General features: G+C 40.3%; 1 long non-coding RNA gene across 1 annotated transcript in view; it reads right to left on the reverse strand.

The window, feature by feature from the left end:
- The window catches only part of LOC122436726, a 34,958-nt gene that overhangs the window by 7,512 nt on the left and 6,044 nt on the right, over positions 1 to 21,402 (reverse strand). The window contains exons 3-4 of the long non-coding RNA XR_006268090.1: positions 21,049 to 21,220; positions 3,955 to 3,991 (exon numbers count right to left, since the gene is read on the reverse strand). This is a non-coding gene — a long non-coding RNA (uncharacterized LOC122436726). The remainder of the gene's footprint in view (positions 1 to 3,954; positions 3,992 to 21,048; positions 21,221 to 21,402) is intronic.

Raw genomic sequence — 21,402 nt, forward strand, 5'->3', positions numbered from 1 at the left:
AAGTAATCAAATGCTTGCACTGTGATTTTCTCATGCCCAATTATTGGCAAAGTTCTGAACAAAACAAAATATAATCTTGCCTAAATATACAAGGTAGTTGTAAATTCATGGAAAATTTAGTGTGTATTAAAACTGGGTAGCAAATTATGTAAACTGGAGTTAGGTTTTAGGCTTAGACAGGGTTACCTACCTGAATGCCTAACAGGACATTCAGAAACCACATGAGATGCTACAGGATTCTGCATTGTGTGGGACTGTCCGGTGAACAAGATGTCTCACATCCCTGACTCCCACCCAGTTCAGTGACATCTGAAAAATGTTTCCAGGAATTTCCAAAGCATTCTGTAGGGGGCAGTATTACCACCATTGAGAGCTACTGGTTTAACCAACCTATTCAAAACTGTCCTGCACTCAGATACCCTCTCAGACACAATAACTCCTCTGATCCTGAGACCCCCAGCTAAAGGGTTTGACTGAGTGACTGTACTTCAGGGGCTGGCACACCCCAAATCCAAGAGCCAAAGTTGAATGAATCCTGAGATCTCAGCACTACCCAACCTCAAGGCTATGAGGCGGTCACAGGGGAGGAGATGTCACTGCACAATGGAAATATGAGAGTCCCCTCTAGCTAATTAATCATATTAAAAGGCAAAATCATCAGGATTCCCTACTCCACTGACTCTCTGCATCACATACTCATTTTGCTCTATAGAACCACTGAATGTAAGGGTTGACAGTAACTTTCTCTCTCTCTCTCTCTCTCTCTCTGTACACACTTAACACTTCATCCTGTCTCCCAGACCATGCTTCTCCTGCCCAACCTTCTGCCATTTCTCCTAACACACGTCACAAGCACCCCAGCTCCACGCCTTCTTTCCCAGACCTTATATTGCTAATCCTACCTTCCATAGAGTCTCCTGGCTCCAATTCTGGCTACATTTCTACACAGTCTAGGTAGACCCAGACTGCTCTCCCATTGCCCTCATCTGGTTCACCCTGGGAAGAAACTATGACTGGTTTTCAGGGGCCCACTCTGGGTGATTTCTCTGCATGTTCTCCCATACTTTTGCTCTTCAATAGCTATCTTCAGTAAAGCAGGACCTTAGTTTATGTAGCATGGGACTCCATCCTCCAGGATGTTTCTCTTGCTGTCTACCTGGAATGAATCTCCTCCTTCCTTTCATCTCTTAAACTGTACCACTCTTCTAAACCAGCTGAAATATCCCCTCCTCCAAGAAGTCTTCCTAAATATTCTTTCCCTCTAAGTTTCTGCACCTCTTCCATAGTCAGTCTTTTTTGCTTCAACCTTGAAGACAAAGGTCCTTTTTAGAATTCTTTTGTGTCCCCAATGACACAGAGGAATTTGCCACGGTAGCCCAACTGTCCAATCCATTCTTGTGGTTTTATGAACTCAAAAGAAAGGGAAGTGATAGACTGATGGCATATTTAAAATCTTCGAAGAGGAGCCCCTAGCCTCTTCTTCAGAATCACTTCCCTTCTCCTCAACTAAAGTCAAACCCCCCAAGGACACCAGCTGGCCCAGAGATGTACCTTCCCCTCTTCAAGTTACAACATTAGTGCATTGAAAGTAGATCCATACCATCACAGTGACTCTGAAAACATGAACTAAGACAATAATAAATTAGAGCAATAGTCAACTCATAGCACTGTGATGGTTTCATGTATGAATTGGAATGTGAACATTGAGATTTTCATTTCATGGTTGAAAAATATACGAGTTGACCCAAATACAAATTTTTGCATTTCCATCATTTACATATCATGGGTCAGTAATCATTTCTTGCCTAAGTGGCTTTCCAAATGAAAAGCTGTACTATTGTAATGGTTTATCATATTTACAAACATTGCATTGTGCTACCCATTCAGGGCTTTGGATTCATTGGCAAACAAGCGGATCCCAGTCTCCGAGAAGGCAGAGCGATGCCTGAGGGGGAGAGAGCCAGTTCCCCTAGGAGAGATCCATGTGTTTCTTCCTCCCTCAAGTGCAGGAGTCCAGGAATCTCTATTCCACTGGGACATCTTCTAGCCACCTCTTTTCTCCCGCGTGCCATGTGGTCAGCAGGGGCCAGGGCTGGACTCTGCTTGTGTTTCTGTGATTTTTCTCCTCTCTGGGGCCAAAGAATCTAGCTGCTTTGAAAATGTCTCCTTGGGAGGCTGAAAGTGCTGAGACAGCCAAATGTGATCTTTGGGAAGGGTAATGCAACCTGATGTTTTTTATTACAGTTCAGAACAACATCGAGTGAAATGTCTATGGTGATTCTTTTCCCTCATTTTAATGCCAGGATAATACAAATCAGCACGTGACTGAGCTGGTCTTTGATGTGAGCCCTGTCCCTGTCACCGCACCCCTTCACAGTGGCCTGGGTTACCTGCGCCATTAGGGATCTCACTCTTATCACTGGGTACGAGTTTCTCAGAAATCTGTGTTTTTAAAGGATAATAGAGTTAGCACCATAGATTAAAAGGAGAGCTGGTGTAACTGTTACGCCACCCCTGCAGGCTCAGTTTCCAGGTCTGACTTGCTCTTTCTTACAACTGGGGTTGAAGGTCAGCATCCAGTCTGTGTGGGGATAGTCACCCCTTCCTCATTCACACATGCAAGCTCTCAGCCCCAGCTGTTCTCCAACCCACACCTCCTTTGCTGAGCTTCTCTTGCTCCTGCTTTGGCACAAACACTTAGAAGGAAACTAAAGGGAAAGCATTGAGGTCATTTATTAGATTCTCCTGTGAATTTGGTTTCAGGACTAGAAAGCGGTGCCGTGGCTGTGTGATTTATGAAATCCCTCCTGCTGCTGCTTTTCCTTATTTTGAGGGTGATGTACAAGAAGTGAGTTAGCAAAGAGTTGACTGGCCACATTTCACACCCTCGCCTGTGAGTCCTAGGATGGAGGACATAAAGACAATAATGTGGATGGAGAGGTGGTGGGGAGGGATTTAGCTGTTAATGGAAATTTCTCCTTCAGACTCTCTGGGAAAAAACATGCTGCCTTTCAGAGGATGGATCTCCCCACCCTTTTTTTTTTTTCTCCCTGGCTCCTATGTTTTAAAAAAGTTAAGGGGTCTGTGGGGGGGGGGGGGGGGTGGCAGTGTGTTTGGAGGGAAGCAAGCAGAAAGGGAAGGGAGTGGGAAATGATTGTTATCAACCCAAAGTCCTTCTCTGGCTGCTGCAGCTCTGTTTATGAAATGCCATAACAATAGTGAGCTCACGCCTGTGTGCTCCTATCAAGCAGGGTTCCTGGGTGCCAGATGGGCACTTTGTGACTGTATGAGCATGGATTATTTCATTTCCTACATCTGGGACTCCAAATGGCCTCCCAGAATGCCACAGGAGAGGGATACCGCTTCTCAGCTAGGGGACCCCACCTTCACCAGGGCTCCCAGTGAAGTAGAGGGGAGGAAGCCAGCCATTCCCAAGTGATATCTGAAAGTTGACACACACCAGGGATAGGGGGAATGTTTTAGAAGCCAGAACAAGATGGAAATAAATAATAACCCATCATGTATGTCAGCAGCAGTTGAAAAAAAGAGGAAAGAACAAATGAAAAACAAATCATAAAGCATTTTCCTCTCTGGCCTCAGAAGATGTTCTGGGAATAATCTTTTGTATTTCAGCTTTGAAATTCTGTTGTGACCGTCTAGCCACACACCTCTGGATATTGCTAGTGGTCCAGATAAGGAAACCAAAATGGTCTGAGGAATGCCGGCATAGACCACAGCCTCTTGGCCTCCTTCTCACTTTGTTTCAGTTAATGGGATGAGATGTACTGGTATGAAAGAGTAGCAAGAATGCTTACTTCTCCTAAGCACTGAACCAAAGTTGAGTGTTCGCAGAGGCAGCACACTGAACTGCTATTTAGATGAATCTGATGGACAGAGTTGCCGTCCAAAAACCAGATTCTTCTTGTTTTCAGGTTTATTGTGGAAAATCCTCACCTGCTCAAAAGGAGTTATCCAAATCATTCAATTTGTCCTGCAAGAGAAAAAAAAAAAAAAAAAAACTTTTTTACAAGAATATGTGACTTATGTTAAAAAAAAAAAATCTGACAGTTGACTTAACCATTTTGCATAAGATATTTACAAACCATGGCAGATTAAAGGGGGTTTTTATGCATTTTCACATCCTGCTTGGTTTAAAGCAGCAATTTTCTGCAAGGACAACAGAGAAAAAAACACGCTTTACACTGCTTATATTAATTACAATTTTTCATTACCCATCATGTTTTCTGCAGGCTTGTGTATTATTACTGCAAAATGTAATGAAACAGAAAAAGGAGAAAAGAATGGACTTCTGGGAAATTTTCCAATTCTTGAAATGCAATGTTAATTGAGAGCTATTTTTAGGGCTGTGCGGATAGTGCAGGACCCAGGGCCATTGGTACAAATGGGTCCAGTCCAGGTGCGGCTTCCCGGGTGAAAATCTGGGTCTCTGCTGCTGGAGAGCTTCAAAATTTCTGTCTTGCTTGGTGCCAAGTCTTACCAAAGGACATGGAAGGATTTCTACATATGAACTAGTCACAAAGGAAATAGAAGAAAAGCAAGGGGAGATGAAGATGGATCCACATGGAGCCCAGGCTCAGTGATGCTTGGTAGCGATTCCCAACCTCACCTTCATCCACTCCATCAGAATGAAAGAAAACTAATCAATATTTAGGAAAATGGTGACACACAGTCCAATACTTTCCAAGGCCCTTACAATGAGTAATTCAAAACGTGTCCATGAAGTGGTGGCCAACAAGACCCTTTATCAGGAAACTTCTTCCCCTGCTGGAGAATTACAAGTTCTTAGTGTTGGGTATATCCTGCCAAGGACTTGAGGAAAATTGTCTGCCAAGGCAGGAACTTGGTGGATTGGAGAAATATTGTTTCTTTTATTACTAAACTATATAGACCATAGATTTAACTTCCCACTTGATTAAGCTGAATAGATGACTCTCAAATTCATCGAGGTCCTTCTGTATTACTTCTGTACCCCAGAATCCCATTTCCTGATGTAGTGTTAGAACCAACATTGCAAATGATAGAAGACACATAGTAAGAAGAAGACACAGCCCCCTGTTTACAGGGGCCAAGTGTTCTAGGAAAGGTCTCAGAAGGGCTTCAAAGAATTTAGAAACTCTGGGCGCACTTGAAAATTCTCTATCTCAACATACCATAAAGCTTTTGAGGCTCTCTGAGTGTTTCAGCCATTAGTCTCCTGCAAATGCATTCTATAAAAAAAGAAAATTAAACAACTGCTAAAACCCATAAAGTCCTATAATTCTTATTGCTGCTTCCATTTTCACAAAGTAAAGACAACTGTCCAGAAAAGTGATTTGGCCAAAACTCGCTTAAGGCTATCAGACTTAGAAATCCTGTGTGAGCAGCATTTCACCCAGTTAAAAGCAACTGAGAAGAACAAAGGGAAAACACTTTTCAGTCAATAGTTTTCTCTGAGCTATGAAGTAGGTACCCTGCCCACCTGTCTCTGCTGCTTCAGGCTGCCCAGGGTCACAGCCAGTGCTGTGAGCTTACTCTGAAGTCAACAGATTGCAATACCCTGTTGCAATGTTGTCATCAGAGGCAAACTGGCTGTCTGCCTTGAGACTGTTGCCTCAGCCCCGATTTACACGTTGTAAATAAAGTGTGTAATAAAAAGAGAAATTCCAACATTTCTAGGAGTTTCTTCCCAGAGCAAAGTCACCTACAAGATTTGTTGGTAAAACCACTGGTACATGGAGTGAGAAGGCAAAATGGAAACGGTGCATGAGAACCAAGATTCCATAGCTGGGTAGACAGAAACATGAGTTTCCAGTTCCCATTGCTTAGATTCAAAACACAAAGATTAACTCAGATAGTTCCTGGCCAGCCTGGCCTACATGCAGTACCATCCACAGCTGGGCTAACCACCTGGCAGGATTCCATCTCCTGCTCATCACAATGATGACAAGAGGTGATCTAAGCAGTCCTTGGTTTACTCCAAGTAATTCCCCTTCTTAATCACCTGCTGCTTCAGATATGCCTCTTTGGACTTCTGTGCTTATTTTAATTCTAACAGGGTTAGATCTCTATGTCTCTTTTAATCAGCTTTTAACAATAGCTATTCACCTCTGCTATGAATATTTTGTTCCCGTACATTCCCCCCTCCCACTTTATCTACTTCCATCTTCCCAATTTCTAAAATTTATGGCTTAGATTTTCTTACTGGTTACATTTGTAGTGTTAAATAACATAGCCAATGTTTGTGTCTCATTTCAGCAACTTTATGTATATAGCTTGATAAGTATATTGTTGGCTCATCTTTCCCTCTCCCACCCCACATCCCCCACCCCAAATCCCAATATCTGTCAACTCTACCAATATATTTACATTGTCAAAATTGATAACATTTATGTTCTTTTCTGTAATTATAATTAAGCCTTCTGTGAGTTTGTCTAGGGATTGACTCTAACAATTAATAACCTACAACCTACAAACAGGGTTTATACGATCATGATTATATAAATATTTTTACTTGTGGACCAATCTCCTTCTTTCCTGAGACATCCACCCAGCTGTCTCTGAATTTCTACTCCCATCCAGGCAGCTTGCTCTTGAGTGACTGCCCAGCTGTCACCAAGGGACTTCTCTCTCTGCCCTCTCTGAAAGTGAAAGTGAAGTCGCTCAGTCGTGTCCGACTCTTTGTGAGCCCACTGACTGACTATAGTCTACCAGGCTCCTCTGTCCATGGGATTTTCCAGGCAAGAATACTGGAGTGGGTTGCCATTTCCTCCTCCAGGAGATCTTCCCAACCCAGGTATTGAACCCAGGTCTCCCACATTGTAGGCAGACGCTTTAACGTCTGAGCCACCAGGGAAGTCAGAGCTATTGTTTCCTGGATCCCATGTCTTCCTCCTTCATGATGTTCCGGAGTTCACTCTCAATGATTTTTTTTTCAGAAATATAAACTATAGTTTATTTCATGTTTGCTATGTTTTTCCTTTTGCTACTTCACTAGGGTTTGGCTGGGGATAGCATCCAATCAGCATCCAATGTTGTTGATGAGAAGTCAACTGCATTCCTGATTCTCATTACCCAAAAGATAATCTTTTTTTCCCCCCCTGTATTGAATCTCTTTAGGAGTTCCTCATTTTTCCTGGTGCTTTAAAGTCTCATAGGTATGTGTCTGGGTATGGACAAAAACTAGTTTTAAGACATTTTGATAGAGATATCTGCTCCTTTTTGCCTTCCCTGTTAGGATTAGAAAGAAGAAGTTCTGTATTGGTTTCTGAAGCTCACATTGCTATCAGGGAAGAAACAAATCATAATATGATTTTCTCATATCTGACAAATTGAATTTAGAGTATGAAGTTCAAATTTTTATGAACAAGTTAATAAACACATCATCACTAATAAATTTTTAAAGCCCTCAAAGCCTATAAAGTAGAAGTTTCCCATACCTCATTCATAAAGTAGAAGGAAGAAGGTGGGTGAGAAGAAAAATTTAACTAAGTTTTTGACACTTTCTTACATTTGCCAAAAACCCAAAACTATTTGACTGTGTTTTAAGAAAATAATGAATATAATGGAGAGAGTTTATGGAAGAAGGAATGTAAAGAAGTACTTCCTTGGATAGATTTTGTATAAATACTTCATCCTATAGCAAATGAACCTGGGTTTTAGAACATACAGATCTGGACAGTAACTCCAGCCCTGCCATTTTCTAGTTAAGTGAGTCAAGCAAATTAAACTCAATAAATGTTACTTTCCTTCCTTCTTTATCCCTAATTCCATTGGCTTAACAGTGAGGCTTGGATAGTTATAAATGTTCTATCCAGTGTACCATGATGAGGTACAAAGAATGAGTTTAGAAATGTAACAGGATGTTAAATTGGAAGTTCTGACTGATGCATTGAGATACAATTGATGTTGCATTCCAAAGAAAGTGCTATACCATATGCAGAATTTCCAAAAGGAGAAATATAGAAGAACCAATTGCATAATCCTTGAAATCTGTCATTCACATTAAAGACATAAAAGGGCTCTGAGAGTGGAAATTAAGGAAAATTTTGTGACAAGGATTTTAGAAAAGAGGTTTTGGGATTCTGGGACTCCTTCTCAGGAAGGTCAGTGGAGCTCTAAAGACCTCAATGTGTATCTCCTGCAGTTTGGGAATAAGTGACCAGACCTAGGTTACATCTGAAGAAGTTAAAATGACCCTTAGAAGCAAGGTAATAGACTACATTTAAAAAATAACTACTCACCAAGGTTTTTGAACACTAAGAACTAAATCTACAAGGCCCAGGACCATTTAAAAGGATCTGACTAAGGAAGGAATGGCTTAGTAGACTAAGGAGACACATTAGAATTGTTCTCCTAATTTAGACACAACTATCTTGAGCTATGGGCTTCCCTGGTAGCTCAGCTGCTAAAGAATCTGCCTGCAGTGCAGAAGACCCCAGTTGGATTCCTAGATTGGGAAGATACCCTGGAGAAGGGATAGGCTACCCACTCCAGTCTTCTTGGGCTTCCCTAGTAGTTCAGTCAGAAACAATCCACCTGCAATATGGGAGACTTGGGTTCGATCCCTGGGTTGGGAATATCCCTTGGAGGAGGTCATGGAAACCCACTCCAGTACTCTTGCCTGGAGAATCCCTATGGTCAGAGGAGCCTGGTGGTCTACAGTCCACGGGGTCGCAAAGAAGCAGACACGATTGAGTGACTAAGTGTGAGCATCTTGAGCTATATCATGTTTATGTGCACAATTCCCTTTTTCAGTAGATAGTTCTATACTGCTCAGGCTTCCCTCATAGCTCAGTTGGTAAAGAATCTGCATGCAATGCAGGAGACTCTGGTTCAACTCCTGGGATGAGAAGATATGCTGGAGAAGGGATAGGCTACCTACTCCAGTATTCTTGGGCTTCCCTTGTGAGTCAGCTGGTAAAGAATCCACCTGCAATGAGGGAGACCTGGGTTCGATCCCTGGGTTGGGAATATCCCTTGGAGGAGGTCATGGAAACCCACTCCAGTACTCTTGCCTGGAGAATCCCTATGGTCAGAGGAGCCTGGTGGTCTACAGTCCACGGGGTCGCAAAGAATCAGACACGATTGAGTGACTAAGTGTGAGCATCTTGAGCTATATCATGTTTATGTGCACAATTCCCTTTTTCAGTAGATAGTTCTATACTGCTCAGGCTTCCCTCATAGCTCAGTTGGTAAAGAATCTGCATGCAATGCAGGAGACTCTGGTTCAACTCCTGGGACGAGAAGATACGCTGGAGAAGGGATAGGCTACCTACTCCAGTATTCTTGGGCTTCCCTTGTGAGTCAGCTGGTAAAGAATCCACCTGCAATGAGGGAGACCTGGGTTCGATCCCTGGGTTGGGAAGATCCCTTGGAAAAGGGAAAGGCTACCCACTCCAGTATTCTAGCCCGGAGAATTCCATGGACTGTATAGTCCATGGGGTTGCAAAGAGTCGGACACGACTGAGCAACTTTCACTTCCACTTTCTATACTGTTCAGAGTGAACACTGTGATTCTATTGTACATCCATAATATGTCTGCAACAGTTCTAAGTTACCATATAATTAAAAATAATAGCTAATATTTATTGAGAGCTTTCTATGTGCCAAGCACTGTTCTAAATATTTCATATCTATTAACTCACAAGAGCCCCTACTAAGTAGGCATTTCTACTGCCATCCCCATGAGGAAACTGAGTCACACAGAAGGTGACTTGCCCACAGATTCATAGCTAGGAAATGGCAGAGCTAGCATTCAACTCAAGTGGTCTAGCTCTTAGACCCAAGCTTATAACAATCATTACATTCTCTCTCTAAGGCTTGGCAAGAACAGTTTCAAAGAATTAAGTTCCCTTTCTTCTATTTTCAATAAATAAAGCTCCAACTAGCATTTTTAAACCTCTAGAAGAGTTTGTGCTGGTTTGAAGACCTCCTAAAAAGGAAATAAAAAGCAGATTTCAACTTACAGAATTATTTTTCAAAAGTAAGGTGGTGTAGGGATAAAATAGAGGAGGAAATAAGTAAATATGGTACTTGGTATCTGAAACTGGCCATTCATCAAGACATGTCAGCAACACCCAACTTAAATTTGATGAGTTCAATATTTTCAGGACTAGCAGAACTTCTTGTGACCTGTATAATTGAGCAGAACTTCTTGGTTAAGATGGGCCTGGGGCTGGACCTCAGCTCTCAAGGCTAAATTTCTTCATTCCATAGTTCTTCCAGGTCACTGTCAAAAACACTGGTAATTTTACACTGCAGTGATCTGTGCCTTTTCCTGGCCTGAGGATAAATAGAAAACTTAACAGTTCTGAGAGCTGTTGACACCATGTACTGAGAAACACAATCAGAAAATGTTAAAGGAAACCCTTGAAGGATGTGAATGAAGAATGTGGACATTCACACATGGAAACTCCCCATGTGATGCCAGCTTTGCTCCCCAGCTCTGCAGCCAAAAAATGAACAAGTTAGAGAGGGAATAGGGGTGCATGCCTGAAGCTTTAATAGAAAACAATAAGGGATGATCATTCCTAGCAAGGCTTCAAATGACCATTGACTGGTAGGCAGAGGATTCTAGTGTGCTCAAGAGAAGGGTTACAGTGATTAAAAAAAAAAAAAAAGATGCCTACAGGAGGATAGGGAAAATCCAGTTCCATCCCAACAACTACCAAATGTAGTTGTTTGTTTTCCTATTTGATAAACACACATGGATACATTTTTTTATTTCCCCCTTTAAGTATGTATGTAACCCCTTTAAGACTCAATCTAAGGTCACACATTTAAAGGAAAACTAGGGAGGTACAGGTGCATTTCCTGAACCCTACAACTGGATATTTGGTCTGACAACAGGACAGTGTGTTTGAACTGAGAACAGGAAAATACCTTACGATCTCTGTCAGCATGAGCTATAAGGAAGAGTTAAGAAAAAGGAAGGGCTTGCTGGAGATATAAAGTAAGCTGTGTATCCTGGCTTTGAAGTATGCACAACACAGCCACATGGGAGCTCAGATCTAACTGCTGCTGCAGCCCTAGATCCCACTCGAGTAGCCTAAGCAATAGCCCTGGAGTCTTCTCCTCGTTAAGTTTAATAAAAGTGGTTTAGTTTTCCCCCTCACAGTTATTTCCCTTCTTATTTGCCAGAGATAGATGTAGACAGCGTCATTCTTAATGTAATTACTGTTCCCTCAATATAAACGGCTTTCATTCACTCACTTATCCATTCAATATATAAACACTAAGTGCTGATCTAGGTACAGGAGACTCACAGATAATTAAGCCATTGTCCTAGTCTGTGAAAAAATGAGAGACATATAATGTGTTATATATGAAGGCAATAACAGAAGTATGTGCTTGATATAGTCAGTCCAGAGAGGACAGGGTGATTAAGTAGAAGGGACAAAGTATTCTGGTAAACAATGACCTAGAAAGAAGAACAGGAAGCGTTTAAGGCTCTTCCCTCATTAAAATAAGTCTGTAGGACTTGGTGCATCTCCATCTGAGTCCTCATCCAGTCTTCCTCCAGGTCCTGGGATTCAGATGCTATGTGAGCCTCAGAAACAGGAAAAGTGGTTGCTTAAGTATCTTGCAGACTTGAATAAATCAACAATGGGCCTGTGAGCAATGACCTTTGACAAGTCCTTGTGTTTGGCTCAAGTGCAAGAGAACACAGTGCCCAAGTAGAGAACAATCTGCCTGCCCAGGGACCCTCCAGAGGTGAGGCTCTGTGCTACAGGGACTGGCCCTGGGTACACTGACCTCTGCTCATCAGAAAGCACAGTTTGGGGAGGGTCCTCCTGCTGCTGCTGAAAAGTGATGATTAAGAGGCAGCACAAATCGCATGGATCCTGTCCTAGCCTTATGCTTTCTGAAGATAATGATGATGAACAAAATGATGAATGAGCTATGATAATTCTATAAAACCCCTCCTGTCTTCTCTTGCCTTCTTTTCTTCTCCTATTCTCTTCCCTATCTCCAAATCCATTCCTCTAACTCTTTGATGATTCAAACCACTTTTCCTATGAAGACAACCAGAAAATACCCCCCACAATGGCTCCTGAGCCACCTGAAACCTGCCTCCCTTGCTAATGACAAGGCCCATCTCAGCTGACATAAGCCATTTTTATGTGGAGTATTTGATGGTTCTGTGTTTTGTTCTGATGATTGTTAGCTCTTTTGGTTCATTGGCGTTGGAAATAAATCACATCTAACCTCTTTTGTACTAAAATTAACTGTCTCCTTGGACTGATTATCTTGCCCTTGGTCTCTGCGGAGTTGCACCCACAGGATCTCCAACGTGCCTGGCAGCCCGAGCAGTTTGCTGAAGTTCCATGTGAGGGGAATGAGGCTGGCTTTCCCAGGCTCTGGTCAAGAGGCCTTGGCTACTCCTAAAAACAGCAAAAATGCTTCAGCAACATTCAGAAACCAAAGCAGGAAACAGAACCCCTCTCACATGGATGGATAGCAAAGGCTCTGGTGGGACAGGAAACTCGAGGATTTTGAACAAGTTCATCCACCTGTTTATCAGGTGGGTTTAGTTTTCTCAACAACGTATTGTAATTCCAGTTTGGAATGTGTCAGAAATATTTTTTTCATGCTCAAATTGTTTTCCTTGAAAAAGAAAGAGCACAATTCAAAAGAACATAGAGGAGGGAAAAAGTCATTCTTTTCCAACCTGGAAAACAGATATAAGACTTTCCCACAAATTAATACATAAACAAAGGTTCTTTTTCAGAGGATGGAGAAGTGGTCCTCAAAGAGAGAAAAAAATAGTTTGGCACCCTCAACAGAGGAGAAAGTGGGACGCAAGGGATGTCAGGTAACAAGCATCTGGTCCACCCCTAATTTCAAGGGTTGAATCTAACTAAACCAAACCAACATGCTCTTCAAGTTGTCTCTTCAACATGCTCTTCAACAACCTCTTCAAGTTGTCACCCACCCTTGCAGAGGCAAGGTTGACCTTGTGTTGACCTGAAACTTTTCCCTCCATGTTTCATACATCATTTGGATGCTCCTTCAACCCCTCAGACTTTCCCCCCAGCTCATTCTCTGGCTCTTTCTGTACTTCCCTGATTCTGCATGTGAACTCTCAAATTAAAATAAAAAACTCAGTGTAATCAAAAGCCCAGAACCATTAAAAATTTTTAAAGTTGTTTCTCTTTCTGATTTCCTGATTTCTATTAAAGGCGGCACTGTTCTGCTGCACATATATGCTTAAGATCGAACAACACTCCCTCATCACCCAGCACGGCACTTTAATTCAGCATTGCCTTCATCAGGACCCTTTCATGCCTAAAACACCATCAGTGGCTCTTCTTTAGCTCTTACATGACAGTATCCCCATTGCTCCTTTAAGATTTCACAGTATAACCAGATGTGAAAGGACCTCTATCCATAAATTAGCCTTAAACTCCTGAAGGAAGCCTCTGCTCCAGCCTTGTCTGTCTACCAAAAGCATCTAGCATGTTTACCTCCAGTCTCTGTTCATGCTGTGCTCTCCACCTTGAATGCCTCATCCTTCTCTCCATAGGTTTAGACCCTTCCACTCATCATAGTTTACTTCATGACCCATGGCATCAATGAAGCCTTTGGGGCCACCCAAGTTCATGGTAGTCTCTCCCTCCTCTCTTGAGCCTGTATGGCAATTAGAGTTTGCACTGCTTGTTTGACAATTATCACTTACTCTCTTGTATAACCATTAATCCAGCAGACATTTTTGAGCACCGACTATCTTGCCTATGGCAGATTCTTTGATATTTGCTAATCATAAAAGGTTAATAAGAAACAAGAAGTATGGAGGAGGAGGAATAATGGGCAGAACAAGCAGGTCTAAGAGAAAGAACCTTTTAAATAAAAGAGATGTAAAGATGTTCTACATCATAGGAAGGAGGACCATTTAATAACATGGTATGTCTCACCTCCAAGCCTATCTGTATATTCTCCTTTCTGTGATGCTAGTCCGGGACTTTACAAATGTTTTTGCTTTGCTGGTTGGCCTCCTAGGAAGCCGTGTTAACAGGGAGTGCTAGAGAAAGGTAGACTGGAGGTGGTGGATGAGATCTGCTCCTTCCTGTCTGCTCTCTGATGCTTTCTGTGGGCTTCCTGTCCTCTCCCTATAAGTGTCACCCCAGCAGTACTCCTCCACCTCATCAGTGGCAGCTCCTTCTAGCAACAGCAGCTGAATTCAGTTCGAAGCTTTTCCAGTTCATAGAATCAGCCTCTCCGTACCACCACCCCTATCCTGAGACACCACTGCACGCCAGCCAACACGCACTCTCCTCTACAGAGTCTGGGTCCCAGTCTTTTCCTAATGCAGACACCATCACCAAGCACGCATCACTTCTCAGAAGTCTGGCTTCACCTCCTTGGGGCTCCTCCTTTAAGCTTCTAGGCTTTAATAATTACAATTTCTTCCCTTTGTTTCTCAGCCCTAAGGGTGATACATGCCTCCCACTTTCACAATATCTTAGCATCTTCTTTCTACCTTTTTAGTTATCTGGATAACACTTTTTTCTATTAAATTCTATTCAATAACTGGTACAGTTTCTATCTCCCTATAAGACTCTGATTGATACAGAAGGAACTAGTTTATGGGCATAAATTAAAATAATGCAAAGTGGTGCTGCTAAAATGCCAATAGATATTTTAAATACTCAAGCAATCCAAAAGAAGGAAGGAAAGAGAATAAGAGGAGTAAAATTCAGAAGAGACAAACTAAAGTCAAACATATTACATTAAATGTTAAAGCACTTAACTGCCCCCCGCAAAAAAGCAAAAATGATCAGAAGTGATTTTTAAAATGGAAGATCCTACAATATTCAAACTTTAAAGACATATTTTAAATGTGATAACACATAGGTTGAAAGTAAATGGATAAAAAGAAGATATATATTACATACAGTAAACATAGAAAAGCTGGGAGTGGCTAGATTAATAATAGACAAAATAGACATCAAGGCAAATAGTACATCAAAGACAGACATGGACATTTTATAATAATTATGCTATGTCCATCAGAAGGAGAGAACAACCATAAATTTGTATGTGCATAATAATAATTTTAAAATACAACCAAAAAAAAGTTTAAAGGAAGTAATATACAATCCACAATCATAGTGGGAGATTTAAGTACCCGTCTCCCAACAATTCATTGAAAAACTAGAAAAAAACCATCCTATCCACAGAGGATCTGAATAACACTATCAACATGACCTAATTGATGTTTCTAGATATTTATGCAGTGCATCATCCAACTTCTTTTGAAGCACAGTTGTATAGTCACCAAGATAGAACATATACTAGATCATAAAATAAGTCAAAAAATTTTAAAAGAATTGAAAACCAGGATAATAGCAGAGGATTAAACAACTAATATGCAAATTTAACTCAGCCCCCAAAATTAAACAATAATGACAACACTACCAACAACCACTGCCCTCAATAAAAAAAATTCACACCAGAGCATATTACTATGAAAGCTCAGAATTCCTGGGATGTAGTGTAAATCACAAAACTCCCAGATGGGGAAAATTAGACCCCTTACAAAGAAACCAACCCAAGTGGCATCAGATTCACCAATAGCAATATCTTCAAAACTTTAAGTGACGATGATTTGCAATCTAGCTTTCTATTCCCAGCCTGTCATGTGGGTAGTAAAGTGACATTTTAGACATGCAAGAACTGAAACATAATGTTTTAGAAAGTTAATGGAAAGCATGTGTCAATAAAACAAGAAATAAACCAAAGAAAAAGAAAGACATGAAATCCAGAAAATATATCAGAAGAGAGGCAAAAGCATCATATAATGACATCTGTGAAATCTTTCGGAAAGAAAAAAGTCCACGTAGGAGCAAGGAGAGGAAATCAGGGGGGAGAAGTTCTCTAGAAAAGTTAGAGCTGCTGTGCGTGAGTCCCTTGACAAAACTATTTATTTATAGCAGAGATATTAGAAGATTTGCAAAATTAATCATAAGCATATAAAAAGAGACTTCAGAAAAATTAAGGCAATGTCATTTTCAGCAGAAAAAAAAGGGCAGGACAAGGAAAGAAATATAGTTGCAAATCACCATGGCTCATCACATGTACATTATATGTACATAATAAACTAAAATTGTTTTATTTAAATAAACATGTAGAAAGGGAAAGAAGAAGATATCAAAGAGTTAAGTTTTTATCTACTATGGCAAAAATACAATAAAATATTCCTAAAATTTATCAGTCAAGAAATAGGCATATTATTTACATTAAATGAAGTAATAACACTTAGAAGAGTGACTAGTACATGGCAAGCAGTGTCAGCTATTATTAGAAACACAAAGTTAAATATCAGGAGAAAGAGCCAGAAATGAGAGCAGTTGTCTCTTGGGCATAGGATTCAGAGAGAAAGAAAACTATTTTGGTTCATTACAAGCTTTTTAGTACTACATGACTTTTAAAATAATATACATGTATTGGTTTTATAAAAATAAAAATTAAATTAATAATAAAACAGCTATATTGTAGAATAAAATATAAACATAAAAACGTTACGGCATTGTAAATAAGGAAGTAAAAAGTAACTTATAAGTAAGGTGAATGTAAATTTTAAGAAACAAAGTATGTATTGTAAAAAAGACATATTAAGCTTTTTCATATACTGTTGAGTTAAAAACTAAACAAATTTTTAAAAACCATACATACTCAAAAACAAAAAGAAACATATTCCACAAACAAAAAAAAATAAAACAACAACAACAAAAAAAACCCAGAACAAAACAGAGAGAACTCCCTAAAAAGAGATATTTGAAAGTGAGAGAAACAACTGAGAAACCAAGTTGTTAGGTGAAAATTAAATATCCAGTGCACAAAATGGATACAAACCACCTACCTGAGACTGAAGTCAGAATAGAGCTTTATCGTCATTAATGGCTGCCAAAATGTCTCTGTCCATCAGCCCAAGATTATATCTAAAAAGAAGCCACTTGTCCATAAACAGGGATAAGCCCTGAGTTCCTGTATTAGCACTAGGACAATGCATTCAGGGGAAGGCTCCAGAATTTCACCATTTCTGCAGGGTGATATACCCATCTGAGTCACAGCTATAAGCCTTGGTCAGAAATAGGCTGTAGGAGTGGAACAGAAGCCGCCATGAAACCATCCCTATAAGGACAACAGGTCCCAAGAAAATGAGAGGATGAGTTCATAAACAAAATTCAAAACTGTACTTTTAAAAATCCTTATCAAGGAGAGAAAGCCAATAACCAGAAGAGTGGAGAAGTTTAAACCCAAGAACAGAGACATATTTGAATGATACAGAAAGGACATTAAAATGAGTAGTTTTTTAAATTCTTGGAAATAAAAAAGGGATAACATTCATAAAAGAGGACCAATAAATATAAAATAAATAAAAATGTTTATGAAATAACTTGATAGGTTAAAAATGTAGACACAAGCAAACTGAAAAACTTGAAGTAACTGCCCAAAAAGTTATCAAAAAAGATTAAATCTGGGGGTAAAAAGGGGAATTTAAGAGACATAGGGCATAGAGAAATGATTTAAAAACTCTACCATATATCTCATAATAGTCATTTCATAAGAATAGATTAGAAAGAATAGGGGCAAAGGGGAGAGTACAGAGAGATAGTAACAGAATTTTCCAGAACTGAAGGAACTCGTGAGTTCTGAGACTGGGAAAGCCCATCAAGTTTTAAAAATTCACACCTAGATATATCATAGTGAAAGTATACAATATCAAAATTAAAGAGAATGTAAAAGAATCAGAGATAAAAGAGAGATAACCAATAAGGTAATGAAAAAACTGACAATGGACTTCTCATTACAACAATGACTATCAAGTCTATGGAATAATTTTCAAAGCATAAGGGAAAAGTGCTATGAATCAGGAATTCTATACAAACTGCTGCTCGACAGCTGGGATTCAGAAAATTATTGACCACAACTCTTTCCTTTAAAAAACTACTCAAAGATGTATTCAGTAAGGGACATAAATTAACCTTGGAGGAAAAAGGAACTGTGTGGGGAAAAAAATTGGTAAAATGAGTTGGTAAATCTGAAAAAGTATTGATTATAAATAATAACACAAATAATTCCTGTGCTTATAAAAATAATTCCTGTGTATATAACTCCAATACTAGATCATTCTAGTGTAAGATCAATGAAAGTTTACTCAGATGAGAGTACGAAAGTTAAAGCTTCCAGGAGAGTGATGGAGACACTGATTAAGCTTTGATGAGAATATGTAAGTTTGAACATATATGTTAAAAGTCTAGAAAAATTCATGAAAAGAATAGAAACAGTAAGCATAAGTTCCAAACCAACAGAATATTAAAAAAACTCAATCAGCCCACACAAAAAAGAAGGAAAACAAAAAAAGATAAAAGAGAGTAAATAGGAAACATAAAGTAAGTAGCAGAAATAGCTTAACAAATGTAGATAAACTCCTAATTGTCTTTTTAAAAATAAATCACGTAGGAGTCTCTCTGAGACAAGGCAGAACTAGTACACAACATAGTTTAAAACTGTTGGAGAAAAACTGAGGGATTTCTGGTGATAGAGCCTCTATTTTCTTACTCAAATAATAAAGACAGTAAGGGGAACATGAGCAGTGTTGAGACTTGAGGGCTGTGGTGATCTTGTCAAAGCTTTGGGTCAGAAGTAACAGAAATCCCCTGGCTATAGCTCATATAAAGTGCAGCCTATTTAAATGATACAGAAACAAATTGTCCAAAAAAAAATCTGATTGGCCAATGATCAATAGGTTGGCTCACCTGGATACAGTATTTGGTGTACACTCTTTTCCAAACATCTGTGTTAACATTAGGGTGAAGGACAGGGAAAATGCTGGAAAATATAATAATCTAGAAGACAGGGCACCTGTCTCCTACAAAAAGTCATAGCCCAAAACAGTGTGTCAGAAAGGAAGGTAACAGTAAGTCTAGCAGAGTTGAAGAAAGGCCAGTGTTGAGTGCTCAACTTAAAACCAGACACCGTAAGAGATAAGTGGAATTATTAGCCAAGGTTGTTCCATTTTCTGCCACCAATGAAGGGAATGGATGAAAATGAAGATTGGGAGTGGAAGGGGATTCACAAGGTTGTTAAGAGAAATTCCCTCGATATTCTGTATAGGGCTGTGGAGAGGGAGTGAAGCCTACAGAGCTCAGGACTGAGCGGGTAGGAAGGGTCAAGTCATGGATATTTCACTAAGGCTCTGTGGGCGGAAGGAAGAGAGATGGTGACTAGGAATAGGGGTGTCACTGCCAGAGGCTTCGAAGGAGGAGCAGTTCTGGGTGTAATAGAAGAAAAGGGCCGACCAGGTGGAGTAGAGTGAACATCGTTACAGCAGAGGAAGTCAAGGGGCTGCATAAGCGTCATCAGTGATGACAGGCAACCGGGTGTAAAAGGATGCTGAGGGCAGGGTGCCAGGGAGCTCAGTGAGCCTGGCAGCTGGGAGGTGGGAGGCAGTGGGGGTGCAAGGTCATGTAGTCAATAGACCATGAAAGTGGTGAGGAGAACTAGGAGAACACTGACACAAACCTGACTCCTGGACCCAAATTTATCAATGGGTCCTGTCACTTTCAGGGTGAAATTCTAACCCCTCAGCCCAGAAGACCTTTATGACCCTTCATTTCCATTTCATCTCCTACTGCTTTCTCTCAGGCTCTTCACACATCTAGTGAACTTCTTTCTTCTATCTCCACATGCTGATTCTTCAACCAGACATGTCCTTCTCCTATATCCTAACCCAACTGACTCCTGCTTCGTTTTCAGAGCCAAGGCCAAGAGTCATCTCCTCTGGAAAACATTCCACATGTGAGTTTCCAGTCTAAGTTGAATGTTCCCCACCCCTACCCTTGTCGTGCTTCCACTGTACTCCTAGAGCCTTTGCCACACCCCTGTAAAGTTTTCAAAGGGTAGAGGCTGCATCCTACATAGTTTGATGTCTGCAATACTCAGTGGGGTCTCTAGTATATAACAGACTTGCAATATATGCTTTTAGGTATATGCACAAATTTCAAGGGGTTTGAAAGAAATCATGCCATCACAATTAAGGTGAGGAAATCAAAGAAATAAATATCAACAAATATCTCCAAGTGATATTGAATAGAATGGAAAACCACTATGGCACAGTATAAGCAAGTGAGAAAGGGAGTAAGCAGAAGACATATGGGCTACTGGGAAGGATATTACATTGACTGATGAGATCAGGGTGAAACAAGATAGACGAGGGCTCCCTAGACATGTTTGTACCAAGCATGTGATTCTGGGTCACAAGGATAAAACACAAGGCACTAGAAGGCAACCAATATTTGGCTCTCCACCATACACAATCTCACATCATCAGCATAACAGACCCCTGAGATGGCAATTGACTTTCCATCAATTGACTTCCCTTGTACTGGAAAGCCAGCAATCACAATCAAGTCGGAATGGAAAGCCATGGTAGTTCTGTGACATTTCCTTCCCAGGTGTGGCAAGATCAGCTGATTTTGTCAGGCTTGAGCTTCCTTGAGCAAGAAGTTCACACAAAATCCTATGAAAGCAAAGAAGCTTCCCTTCTGGTTCTGCATATGTCCTAGAGCACCAGCACGTGTTATAGACTTATTAAGATTCAATACACAGGGCCTTCCTTAGCAGTCTAGTGATTAGGACTTTACCTTCCAATGTAGGGGGTATGGGTTTAATCCCCGACTGGGGAGCTAAGATACCACATGCCTTGTGGCCAAAACACCAAAACATAAAGCAGAAACAATATTACAACAAATTCAGTAAAGACCTTAAAAATGGTCCACATCAAAAAAATAATAATAATAATAATCTGAAAAAAAAGAAAATTCAATAAAATTATTTCAAAAAAAGATTCAATACATATTTATTCATTGACTGAATAAAGAAATGAATGAGTCAGTGAATGAATGAAGGCTAACCTTTATTAAGTATAAGGGTCAGGCACTCTAAGTACTTGGCGTGTGTTCTTTTATCTAACCTTCTTGATATCCGTGATTATTGTCCATTTTACAGATGATTAAACTGAGGCTAGGAAAGTAAGACATTTACCCAAGGTCACACAGCTTGTAAGTGACACAGCAAAAATTCCCCAGGCTTTTCTGCCTCAGAATCTCCGTGCTGCTACATGGCTTCTCAGTAAATGGATTCCTCAGAATTAATGCATTTCTCTGGAAATCTCAGCCTCCCTATATGAAGACAGATGGTCTCTGACGTTCTAGCCCTATGAAAAAAGCACAAAACATTGGGAGTTGAGGGTGACTAGTTCAAAAGGTACAAAAATCTAAAAACATATTGGCTTCACTCAGATATTTGTCCAATAGGGGTGGAACAACTTTAATTAGTGTAACAGGACAATAGGAATTAAATTGGCTTGGTCAGAAGATTTTTACAGGATGACACTGA

The sequence above is a fragment of the Cervus canadensis genome, chromosome 2 (genome assembly GCF_019320065.1).
Source record: "Cervus canadensis isolate Bull #8, Minnesota chromosome 2, ASM1932006v1, whole genome shotgun sequence".
Classification (NCBI taxonomy): domain Eukaryota; kingdom Metazoa; phylum Chordata; class Mammalia; order Artiodactyla; family Cervidae; genus Cervus; species Cervus canadensis.